General features: G+C 45.5%; 1 long non-coding RNA gene across 1 annotated transcript in view; it reads right to left on the bottom strand.

The window, feature by feature from the left end:
- Nucleotides 1-13324, bottom strand: part of LOC132446522 (uncharacterized) — a 143404-nt gene that overhangs the window by 40597 nt on the left and 89483 nt on the right. The gene's annotated exons all lie outside the window — the stretch shown is intronic.

The raw sequence follows: 13324 nt of genomic DNA on the forward strand, positions 1-13324 counted from the left end.
GGGGGGGGGGTGTAGTTGATTATTGGATGTTTAATATACCAGCAAGATAATAGACTTGATTTAGCAATGCCGGTGGGGGGTCCCGGGTGGAGAACGAACCATGAAAGAATGAGGGAGATTGACGAGACATTCAAATATTTGATTAATCTGGCATGACTCAGAAAGTACAAAGACAGCATGCATTTCCCATTTCACTGATATTGAATCGTATTATCGTACGCTCGCTCACTACACTGGAAAAAGTCTTTCATTGAACCAATTAAAAAAAAATGTAGGGTAATGGTTCACATCTATATTACATAACTTGAGCCAATGACAAATATATAGCTTGCCTCAAACAATATTTCCTATGTTCATAAAAACAAAATAATACAACTTGGCACCAAGTATAATTCTATTCTTTGAATGAAGTTAATACATTTAAATCGTATGTTAAATCCTAAACAAAAAAATATTGATTCACTCCAACAATTGTTTCTCATTTAAGAAATATCTATCAGAAATAATTTGTTTTATCCAATCAAAAAGATAAAAATTTAATCAAACAATTGTTTCTCATTTAAGTCATAATATGCATCCGATATAATTTGTTTTATCCAATTTAAAAGATAAAAATCGAATCAAACAATTGTTTCTCATTTAACAAATATCTATCAGAAATAATTTGTTTTATCCAATCAAAAAGATTAAAATTTAATCAAACAATTCTTTCTCATTTAAACATGAACATTTTTAAACATAACATATTTTTGTATACAATATATATATTAAAGGTCCCATGACATGCTATTTTATGTATTCTTTAATATAGGTATTAGTGGGCAACTAACACAGTATTCAAAGACGTTCCCTAAATTCAGCCGTGGTGCAGAGTTACAGCCACTCCGAGCCAGTCGCACATTGAGCTTCCCCCAAATGCGCTGTTTCGGTGGGCGTGTCAAGGAGGAGGGTGGGGGTGTGGCCCTGAGCAGCTTGCAGCCACCATGCGCTCTGTTTACAGTGGATGTATCGCAATGGCGAGCCACACACAGCCTTTAGCCGTGTTCTGTAAATATTCTAGAACACACGGGAGTCCTGGAGCTCTATATCTAAATATTATCATATAGCCTACACAGATATCTATATCATATAATATATATTATCACGGCCAAAAGCTGTGTGAGCCGATATTATGAATCTCAAACGACCGCGTTGGGTTCTCCGACGTTCCTGGTTCTTCAACGTCCACATCAATGTGAATACACACACTGTAACGCAAGTGTTTCTTGTCGGTTCTTTGACGTGTCTTGTATTTCCACAACGAGACTGTCGTGGGGGTTATCTGAGCCATGGTTGAGAATGAATTGGGGGGATGGAACTTTGGCTTTGACTCCCTCAAGAACATGAACCACGACATGGAGGAGAAAGGGATTGTTGGCGGCGAATGTCTCCCGCTTGAGCCCCGCTGAGGGACCACCGCCGGAGGCGGAGGTGCATAAGCGCTGCCCGGCAAAGATCCCTTTCTCCTCCTTGTCGTGGTTCATGTTCTTGAGGGAGTCAAAGCCAAAGTTCCTTCCCCCCAATTCATTCTCAACCTTGGCTGAGATAACCCCCAATACGAGTCTCGTTGTAGAAATACCAGATACGAGAGTCCGACGTGTTATGCGCCATCACACCAACAGCAGAACGGTTATCCAAATAACAAGGAAGTGTACAACACTTGCGTTACAGTCCTGGAGCTCTATATCTAAATAATATCATATAATACATAGATATCTATATCATATAACATATTGTGTGCGCCTCCAGACGATATTATGAATCACAAACGACTTTGTCGGGTTCTGCGACGTCTCTGGTTCTTCCACTTTCACATCAACCTGAAGTCGACTGAACCGCGCGCTGCCTGCGGCCGGCTGCCCGCTGCCGGGCGATGGTGCCTCGCGGCAACCGGCGGCATGTCGCAGTTCATGTACTTCAGCGAGTCAAACCAAAGTTCCTTTCCCCCCAATTCCTTCTCAACCATGGCTTAGATAACCCCCACGACAGTCTCGTTGTGGAAATACAAGACACGTCAAAGAACCGACAAGAAACACTTGCGTTACAGTGTGTGTATTCACACACACACATGTGGCGCTCGCACGGTCGAGTCTCATTGGCGGGCCAACGTCTCTGGGCGGGCCAGGCAGAGTAAGGGGAGGAGCTGAGATTCCTCATGACGTCATGAGCACAGATTTCCAAATCAGCGCGCTTGAGCCTCCGTTTTTTCAAAGGCGAGCAGAACAGCTAGTGCTCGTTTTACACCAAACGCAAGTTTTAGCCACTGGGGGACCATAGGCAGGCTAGGGGAACTCATATTTATGTTAGAAAACCTCATAAATTGAGATTTTCATGTCATGGGACCTTTAACAATCTAAATGGCAGAGTTAGGCCTACTCCAGACCTCCCTCCAGACACAGACAGGCTGTGCTAGCTCACAGAACCAGTGAGTCATCGTCACTCTGGTCAAGGCTCTCTACTGCAGGTTCAGCTGTATGTGCTACCTTGAATGAATAAGCAGCTGATGTTCCAAAAAGCTTCAAAACATGATCAGGCAGCTGGTGCTCAAAGCAAGCATCACCTGACAGCTTTAATCCATATCGGATGTATAGGATGGAGTTTAAGGTCTGCAAGGACATCCGGTTCCTGAGTTTGCTTTTTACCACGAGGACTGAGCTGCCTGTAAGTGCGTTGAGACGGGGGAGGGGCCGCGCAGGCACCCGGTGCTCGTTGTGAAGAGGTAATAGCGATAGTGCTTTCACCTCAAAAAGTCGCCAAAACTCACCAATAGCAGCTGAAAAAGGAGCTCGATTTGTCGCTTGTCGCTGTTTTGAAAAAAAGTCGCCAAAGGGGTCTGAAAAGTAGCTAAATATAGCGACAAAATCGCTAAGTTGGCAACACTGCGGTTTGGTCCAGTAGTCGTAAGCGTCTTTGTATTTAATGCGCATGCGCAGGCTTGTACGTAACCTTGAAATTGTACATTTGTCTAAACAAATATTTCTAAATTGAGCTCCTAATCAAATATAACAGTGTTTTAGGAAGAAAACAAAAAATGTTTATTTGGATTGAATGACAAAATTATTAATCAGTTGAATACACAACCTTAAAATTTGTCAAAATGGATATTTCTTAATTGAGCTCCTAATTAAAAATATCTATATTTCACAGTATTTTGAAATAAAAAAAAGTTATTTTAAAAATAAAACAAAAAATGTTTATTTGAATTGAATTACAAAATAATAATCAGATGAAGTACGGCTTAAAACCCTTTTTCCAGTGTTAGCCTCTTCCCCACTCACAGTCAGTGAACGAACAGCGAGTCAGCGACTAGTGGGTCTGGGAAGAGTCGAGTCTGAGAACGAACAAGATGGAAGAGAGAGAAGAATCAGTTCGGTTCATTCTTGTTAAAGATTCGTTCATTCGAACTGATTCGGTCACGAACGACCCATCTCTACATTAAACTAGCAGACTGGACGGATAAACCACAACAGTTAAATTAAAGAAACCAATAAATTAAACCAATAATTAGCATGCGGGTCAAGCAGAGCTAGGAGCAGCAAAACAATGCACAACCACACACACCACATTAACACAAACAACAAACATAAAGCAGCATGCAGGGCAAGCATGGACCTATTAAAGAAAGGACAGCAGATCCAAAAATGGCGCCCATTCATTCCTATGAAAACTGCTCAATGGCGCAGGGCAACATCAAGGAGAGATTTTCTACCGCATCATAGGAGCCAGCCACACCCTAGTCCATAACGTGACGGATGCAGTCATATTCTCGTTGTCTAGCATTGTTAGCATTGTAACATCATAAGCGAGAGGTCCGTCTACACATCCCTCGGAAACTTTAAGTGATAAAAAGTCAGTGCCTAAAAACCATCAACGTTGTTCATGTTAAGTAAAAGGAAAAACCTCCGACATGAGAAGTTAACGGAGACGTGCACTGGGAAAATCAGAGGCAAGACATTTGCATGTGATGAGTAAGAGCCAGAATCATGTTGTTCCTCCCCGCCCACCTCCTCCAGCACACTGGAACAGCATGTAACAGGAGCATTTTTTTCACCAAAACCGACTCACAGGGCATTCATTGCTACTAGTGACCACCGCAAAATTACAGAAAAAACGATGCAAAGATTGTTAAGGAACTGCGGGTGCAGGCAGGCAGGTAGGACCCAAACGCAGACGGTTTCAGGAAACGGCACTTTAATCACGCCTAAAGGCTAAGGCACAGGAATCAGGGAACTCGGGAGACAACAGGGATCTCGGGAGACAACAGGGAACTCGGGAACACGCAGGACTAGCCACCACAAACAACCACAATGACAGCACAAGGAACAAAGGAAAGACGAGGGCTTAAATAACAAACACAACGAGGAACAGCTGAGACACATTAGGGGAGGGAACAGTAATCAACACAGGAGGGAAACACAGGGAAACACACACACCCTGACAGTACCCCCCCCCTTAAGGGTCGACTCCCAGGCGACCCACGACAAGCAAAAAAACAAAGAAAGTCAAACCCAAAATGGGTGGGTGGAGGGGCGCCAGGAGGGGGGAATCAAAAAAAATAAATGGACTGGTGCAGAGCCGAGGGACGTCAGGCGGGCGGCCAGAAAACTGCCCCAGGGCATGGCAGGGAGCCTCAGGCGGACGGCCTGGGGGGCAAGCAGAGGCAGAGTGACGGCGGAACCCTTCAGGAGGCCGGCGGCAAGGACGATGAGGGCTCAGTCCCTCAGGAGGAAGGAGAGGTAGAGGGCGGGTCCCCTCTGGTGGAAGGCCAGGCAGAGGGCGTGTCCCCACAGGAGGAAGGCCAGGTAGAGGGCGGGTCCCCTCCGGTGGAAGGCCTTGAAGGGGAACCCCCCTCGGGAAGGAGTGGAGGAGGGCCCCCACAGGCAGGAGCGGGGGGCGTGCCTCCCCTGGACGGTCTGGAGGGCGGACCCCCTCCGGCAGGAGCAGAGGCCGGTCCCCCTCTGGAAGGAGCAGGGGGCGGGCCCCCTCAGGCAGGAGCGGAGGGCGGACCACCTCAAGCAGGCGAAGAGGCCGGTCCCCCTCTGGAAGGCTAGGAGTGGGCTCAGGAACCGGACAGGGCTCGGGGACCGGAGTCAATGCGGGAGCTGGAGTGCCAGGAGGAACCGGGTGGTACCCCAAACTCTCCCAGCGATCTATTGCCTTCATAATAAATAAATCCTCCCACTCACGGCTAACTTGATCGTCCGCTGGGTCCATTGTTGGTGCTGTCATTCTGTTAAGGAACTGCGGGTGCAGGCAGGCAGGTAGGACCCAAACGCAGACGGTTTCAGGAAACGGCACTTTAATCACGCCTAAAGGCTAAGGCACAGGAATCAGGGAACTCTGGAGACAACAGGGATCTCGGGAACACGCAGGACTAGCCACCACAAACAACCACAGACAACCACAATGACAGCACAAGGACAGCACAAGGAACAAAGGAAAGACGAGGGCTTAAATAACAAACACAACGAGGAACAGCTGAGACACATTAGGGGAGGGAACAGTAATCAACACAGGAGGGAAACACAGGGAAACACACACACCCTGACAAAGATACCTTTAATGAAACGTCAGGCCACCTTTTTCTGCCTGTTTTACTAATTTCATTCCACAGTTTTTAAAGCCCCCGGGTTTGATGTATTTTATCTGTTTTATGATTTTACCCAACTTTTAGGTTAGGTGACCGCTTTAGCTGGGCATAGTTACTATACACCATTTTACTTTCTTACCTCGAGTGCTTTACCCTTTTATTAATTTTACTCATTGTTTCATGGTAAGCCCTTACCTTGGTTTTTAAAGTAGGGCAAACTACTCACCTCCCATGGAATAATAAAAGGCTGACTACCTAAAACAATTCCCTGTTGGTCGGGGACCTCAGCCAACGGGCCTACTATCTGGGCCTCTACCCAGGCATCAGAACGGCCTGCGGAGGCTCTCCATGCCCTGGGGAAGATAAACTGGACATTTTAACCCACCCCATTTTTTTATCAAACAACAAAAAAGGAACTACAGACTCTCTCCAAAACAGCCGACCCGAGTGCTTTCCGTTTGAGGGTGCGCTTTTAACGTGGCTGCGAGGTACAATTGTTATTACTCTTATTTCATTTACCTTAGCTTATAAGCTAGGTGACCATTTTAACATGTTTGAACCAGGCTTTTTTTTTTTTTTTATCCTTTTATTAATTTTTTTCTTTGTTTGCAAGCACTTACCTGGGGTTTTGGTTTTTAAGAAGTGCATGCTGCCCAGCTCCTAAGGACCCTTTAAAACCGCAGATTACTCCATTCCACACAATTTCCTGTTGATTGGAGACCCGAAACACAAGCCTACCATGAACATGGTACATCCGTACAACCAAAAGGACCTTCTTTGGACTCCACAAACCAGCCTTCTTTCACCTTTTTTATCTTTTACCATCAGCAACCTTGACCCATTTTTAACCCTGTGCTTTCACCCCACAGAACCTCTGCGCTTTTAATCATTTTATTGTTTGATCCCTTTATTGTTATTGCTCTTGCCTGGTTCTATACTACTGTTTGGACACCATGTTTCAGGATTCTACATTTGCGCCCCTGTCCCACTTTAATAGAGACACGGACACACACATACATACATATGCAAGCACACACAGACAGCCAGCTGCCAACACACAGAACCTACCTCCACTCACCCACATCACCAAGACCTACTTTAAAATCATTCAAGCAGTCCACCACCACGCTATAATTTCACAAGCCATCACCACCAACAACCCACCATCAGGGATAGGTCGATTTTATTACAAATGTATTACCTGCTTGCCCCAACCCCAAAATAGGGTGAAGTAGAACATGGATGACTGGATGAAGCAGAACCTGCTATTTTTCCCACAGGCTTCCAGTTTTGAGGGGGGCGCTTCTGATGTGGCTGCGAGGTGAGCATGCACCCGGTAAAGACACCGGTTCCGTAAATAATATACATAATTATTTATAATACTTATATATAATTACAGTTAGCATATTTATATACATTTTTGATGGAACTGTGTAAATATAGTTACGTGGGGGACGTGCGGCATCTGGCCTGCAGGGGGGGTATGGGCAGGTTGGGAGCACACCGGATCGGCTGGGGGGATTGGGTCTCATTGCGGCCACCTGCTCGCAATCAGGCCAATCAGGGAGTGTGTATTAATGTGCCTGCTTTGTGTTGTAGTAGGGAACCGGGAGCAGAGAGAGAGGGAGAGATCCAACGCGATTCCCAGTGATCCCCAGCAGAGATCGCAGATCGCGGAGCGCTGAACGCGAGGACTCACCCGGACTTTGTTGATTTAAAGTTTCAAGCCTCTGTTCTGTTTTGCTTTTCATTTAAATAAACAACCTGCCTGTGAGGGACGACAAACTTGGTCTCTGCACGCTCACTGATCCTGCTACAGTGGAGTCCAATGTGGGGCGACCGCAGACATGGACCAGTCACCGCTAGGCGTGCCCGGGCATCTGGCCCAGATGGCGGAACGGCAGGGCCAGCTCCAGCAGGCCCGGAGCGAGGTGCTCACAGAGCTGGCCCAGCTCCTCGCCTCCGGGGGACGCGGCGAGGGACCCAGGGGAGCGGGACCCGTGGTCAACATCCACGTCCCAAAGATGGGGGAGGCGGACGATGCAGAGGCTTTCCTGGAGACTTTTCAGGGGGTGGCCGAGGCCCTACTTCAGTAAAATCAGTTTCAGATTTCTCCAGCCTTTGCCAAAATTACATGTTTATTACTCAAACGAGAGAGAGAGAGAGAGAGAGAGAGAGAGAGAGAGAGAGAGAGAGAGAGAGAGAGAGAGAGAGAGAGAGAGAGAGAGAGAGAGAGAGAGAGAGAGAGAGAGATTAGAATGTCCATTCTCTGCCAGAGATACAAAATGATCTTGCACTTAACAGAACTAAAATACAAAATGGATATGAGTCTATGAAAACCACCATTTACATTTAAACAGGACCAATGAAAAGATTTTGTGTGTGGACAGGAATAACAGTGGCTGTGTGTGTGAGTGAGAGACAGGCAAAGCAGTGGTTCAGTGTGAGTGAGTGAGTGAGTGAGTGAGTGAGTGAGTGAGTGAGTGAGTGAGTGAGTGAGTGAGTGAGTGAGTGACAGGAGAGACAGAGAGAGACAGAGAGAGAGAGAGAGAGAGAGAGAGGGGGGGGGGGGGGGTGTTTAGGTGTGCAAGTGGTTAAGTTCTCCATCTTCAAATGTCCATTTCCCTGTTGCCTTCACCATTTCATGTGAGTAAAACAGTGTGTGTGTGTGTGTGTGTGTGTGTGCGTGTGTGTGTGTGTGTGTGTGTGTGTGTGTGTGTGTGTGTGTGTGAGAGTATGTGAGTGAGTGGCAAAGCTCTGTGTGTGTGTGTGTGTGTGTGTGTGTGTGTGTGTGTGTGTGTGTGTGACAGAAAGCATTTGTAAACACAAAGTCCTACTGTTGTCGTCTTCTCAAAAGTCTTCATATCAGAGAAAAGTGGTGAGCAGCAGTATAGAACCCCAACAGCAGAGCCTGTCGCAAGTTCAGCAGCGGCTGCTGTGGCAGCAGCAGGTGTAAAAAATGAAGTCAATTTCGGCAGTGTATCTGCAATTCTTTTCTTCTCAGCTTTTTGTTTTCGTTTAGCACAACCACTATCATAATTCCGCCGCTTCATTTTCACCGAGTCGCATCCCTCTGCTTTGGTTTGAAGTACGTTATTTCGCGCTGCGCGCGTTACTACGTAATCATATTCTGGACTAGTCCAATGCACAATGGAGGGGGGCATGTGTGCTGTAAAATTATTATTTAGGCATTAGTTCGGCGTTATGTTGATATTTTTGTTATTTTTTTCTACTAGAAATGTGTTTGTTTTTTTACTTTACATAAGTAATGGCTGGGGGGGTCAGATTTGGGGGCCCCTAATAAAGACAGATTTGGTTGGGGCCCTAGGCACTTGCCTAGGTTTGCCTAATGGAAGATCCGCTTCTGCCCTCCTAATTTCATTCTTCAATGCGACATAACTATACACATAAGAATGAATGTGTGAGTGCATATGCATATGCTTCTATTTTGAATCGCCTATTTAATTTTTAATTTTTTTATTTTATTTATTATTTTATTATTTATTTTCACAATTTGTCTGCAATATCATAACAACATTTGATCTCTAAGCATCCATTGAGTCGGTCTTTAGTTAGTAATTCTTTTTTACTTTTTCAAATGCTGCCCTAGTGCCATAATTGTTCCATAAGCCATGTTCTGTGGGTCCTGGTGTATAGTTAGGAGTTACCCAACTATATCCATGTTAGGGTTTAGCCTTATGGTAGGTAAGGTTAGTGCGACCTGGGAGTTCAGATCAGGGCCCCGTTTCCCGATAACGATGGATCTTCGCTCGTACGATCATTCTCCCGATGGATCTTGCGATCCATCGATAATTTCTTTGTTGCGTTTCCCGAAACTCCTCTTAACGTGAACGCGCATTCGCTGCACTCACGACGTCGTAGGATTGTAACTGTCTACTGACACGATGCTGAAATGGGCTCCGTAGGAGGGGGAGACGCAGGAATGTCGCAGGAAAATTGTGTTAAAAAGGGTTAAAATATATCCCCATCAAGGACAACAGCAGAGTAGCCTACGAAAAAAATAGACTGCAATTATATAAATGCTAAAGACATTAAAACACAATTGATTAGGCTTAAACCGACATATATCAGTCCTAATCCTGAGCGCACGATCGGGAGGTGGAAGTTGCGCTTTAGATGCCTTCACAAGTCCAGCGGAGGGCTCCAGTTTTCGCCGGCCAAGTCATGCGCCGTGATATGTGTGACGGCTATGTTGCACAACATTGCAGCTAAGGCTGGGGTGGCTTTGCTTGAACCGGAGGACGTTGAGGACGATGACGACGAGGAAGATCGGTGTGAGGACGGCCTCCCTCATAACTATGGCAAGCCGAGTGTGCCACAATTCGACTTCAATTAAACGCGTTCTGAAACGCCAGCACGCGTGCCCAGAACGCGTTTTGGTTTTCCAGAACGCGTTCCGGCGTTTCAGCGCGCGCGCCCAGAACGCGTTCTGGCATTTCAGCGCGCGCGCCAAGAACGCGTTCCGGCATTTCTGCGCGCGCGCTCAGAACGCATATTAGCATATTAACAGCACGCGTGCTGTTAATATGCTAATGCGCTCCTCCCCTCAATTTTCTCAGCCAATAGATTTGAGCTCCACTCTAATTTTTCTGTTATGGTAGGGTCCTGTATCCCATCTGTTATTACCCAATTGGCTAGGGAACAATATCTGGTAACAATACATCAAGACAATGGCTAATTCAACAACCTTAGGTTCAGTCAGATTCATGAGTTGGAATATTAAAGGGATACAACATCCTATTAAACGTAACAGGGTTTTCACACACCTAAAATCACTGGGTTCAGATATTATGTTTCTTCAAGAGACCCACCTTCGGGCTAGCGAGCACACTAAGCTAAAGAAGGGCTGGATCGATCAGATATTCCACTCTAACTATGGAGATAGGTCTAGGGGGGCAGCAATATTAATAAGGAAAGGTGTTCCGTTCGTGCCAGGCAGTGTAACACCAGATAATAATGGCCGGTTTGTCATTGTGACAGGGAAGTTATATGGCAATTTAGTCGCACTGGTTAACCTCTATGGCCCCAATTGGGACGACCCTCAGTTTTTCTCTTGCCTCATAGGTAAACTCCCTGATCTTAACTCACATTTGCTAATATTAGGGGGAGATTTCAACTGTACGCTACAGCCAACACTAGACAAGTCTAGCCACAGACAAAACAAATCTGTGTCCAAATCGAGTACACTAATTTTGTCGATTATGGAGTCTTACAAATTATTTGACCCGTGGAGACACTCCAATCCCACTGCTAGACAGTTTTCATTTTTCTCGCCAGTTCATCTTTCATATTCACGAATAGATTTTTATTTGATTGATCACAGGACCATTTCTCTGGTAACTAACTGCCAGTATCACGCAAAAGTGATCTCCGACCACAGTCCTGTCCAATTAGACATGTCATTTCCAAACAATCCCAGTCCTCAGCGTTCATGGCAACTTGACCCACTTTTATTAACAAATAAATTATTATTAATTATTAATAAATAAATTTCTAACGAAATTGACCTTTACCTAGAGATCAGCACCCCTGGAATGTCATATGCTACTATATGGGAGTCACTCAAGGCCTACCTCAGAGGACAGATCATCTCATATGCAGCTCATAGAAAAAGAGAACGGACCAAGCGTCTTACAGAACTAACCCAGCAGATATCAGACATTGACTACGAATTATCTCATGATTTCACACCTGATCTTTATAAAGAACGGCTATTGTTGAAAACAGAATATGACATCCTCTCCATAAAACAGACAGAACGGTTGCTACTTAAAACAAAGCAATCATATTATGAACACGGCGAAAAGGCAGGAAAATTACTATGTCATCAACTTAGACAGGCAGCAGCGCGTAGTGCAATTCCTGAAATCCGTGTTTCACCAGGCTCGACCTCCACACATTCCCAGATCATAAATGACCAATTTAAAGGTTGGGTATGGGATTTGCGAAATGCCAGCAGATTTTGAAAATACACAACTCAAATGGTCCTACCCCCTCTCCTTCAACGCTGACTCTGACTCCACCCATTCCAAGTACATGGACGCGCAATCATGCACGAGCGAACACAGATGCGCGAGAGCGAGTCATTTGCTAGTTAGCTAGCTCCAGTAGCTACCGCAGGATAACAACAAACAGAAGCTTGCTCTGGGTCACGAGGTTTGAGTACGTGCACGAAGGGGTCGCGCGCGGGGGAGGGGGAGTGCAGTACGACCGTTTGATTGACGTACTTACTGTCCAATGCAACTCGGTGGCAATGGAAATCATTGGCTGGAGTTTTTCGAGCCCTGCCCGTTCCACAGATGATTGACTTGTTTAATTTTCATGTCAGTACTTCTAACTCAGTGGCTGTAAGTGGGTTATGATAAGGATTTCAAGTAATTTTGCAAAAATGGCCAAAAAAGCGAATTCCATACCCAACCTTTAAGGCATACTACGAAGAACTCTACACATCGCAATCCTCCATGAACGCAGCCGAAACCCAAGCCTTTCTAGATGGCCTAGAATTACCAAAAATTAGTACAGAAGACCAAGCCTCCCTCGATGCCCCTATAACAAATGTAGAAATATCACAGGTCAATATCACAGAACTCACACAAATAACACACACACACACACACACACACACACACACACACACACACACACACACACACACACACACACACACACACACACACACACACACACACACACACACACACCTCCAAGCCTTCAGTCAAAAGACAATTTTCTAGTATGGCAACATACTAGACAATAAAGCTTTTTGAATCTTGAATCTTGAATAAGTTCTATGCAGAGTGGGAAAGCACCCGGACCTGACGGGTTTCCTATAGAGTTCTACAAGTTATTCTCACACAAGCTGGTACCTATTCTGAACTCTCTGTTCAAGGAAATCATCTCAGTAGGGAAGCTACCTCTAACCATGACTCAGGCAACTATATCGTTCCTACTGAAAAAAGACAAAGATCCCTTGGAGTGTGGTTCCTATCGCCCTATTAGCCTGTTATGCTGTGATTACAAAATCCTCACTAAGGTGCTGGCACGTCGCTTAGAGACGGTGATACCTAACATCATTGATCCCGATCAAACAGGCTTTATACCGGGGAGGCAGTCATTCTATAACATGCAACGGCTGTTCAATATTCTCTACTCTTCTCACTCAACCCGTCAGCCGGAGGTTCTGCTCTCCCTTGACGCGGAGAAGGCCTTCGACCGTGTTGAGTGGAATTACCTGTTCATGGTGTTGGATGGGTTTGGGTTCGGTACGTCTCTCATCTCATGGATTAAAATATTGTATACCTCGCCAACAGCTTCAGTAAGCACTAACCAGAGCAGGTCCAGCCCGTTCATGCTGCGAAGAGGAACTCGACAGGGGTGCTGCCTCTCACCATTTCTATTTGACTTGGCCATTGAACCTCTTGCTGTAGCGCTGAGGATACAACAGGATATTCCAGGTATTGTTAGGAACCAGGTAATACATAAAGTTTCGCTATATGCAGACGACCTTCTGCTCTACATATCCAACCCAGCTGAATCGATCCCTAAGCTCATAGACGTATTACACCAATTTGGAAAACTATCTGGCTACAGACTAAACTTCTCAAAGAGTTCACTTTTTCCTATTAATCAACTGGCAATTTCCATTAATTATAGTAATCTTCCCTTTAAATTGGA

The sequence above is a fragment of the Gadus macrocephalus genome, chromosome 18 (assembly GCF_031168955.1).
Source record: "Gadus macrocephalus chromosome 18, ASM3116895v1".
NCBI classification, from domain to species: domain Eukaryota; kingdom Metazoa; phylum Chordata; class Actinopteri; order Gadiformes; family Gadidae; genus Gadus; species Gadus macrocephalus.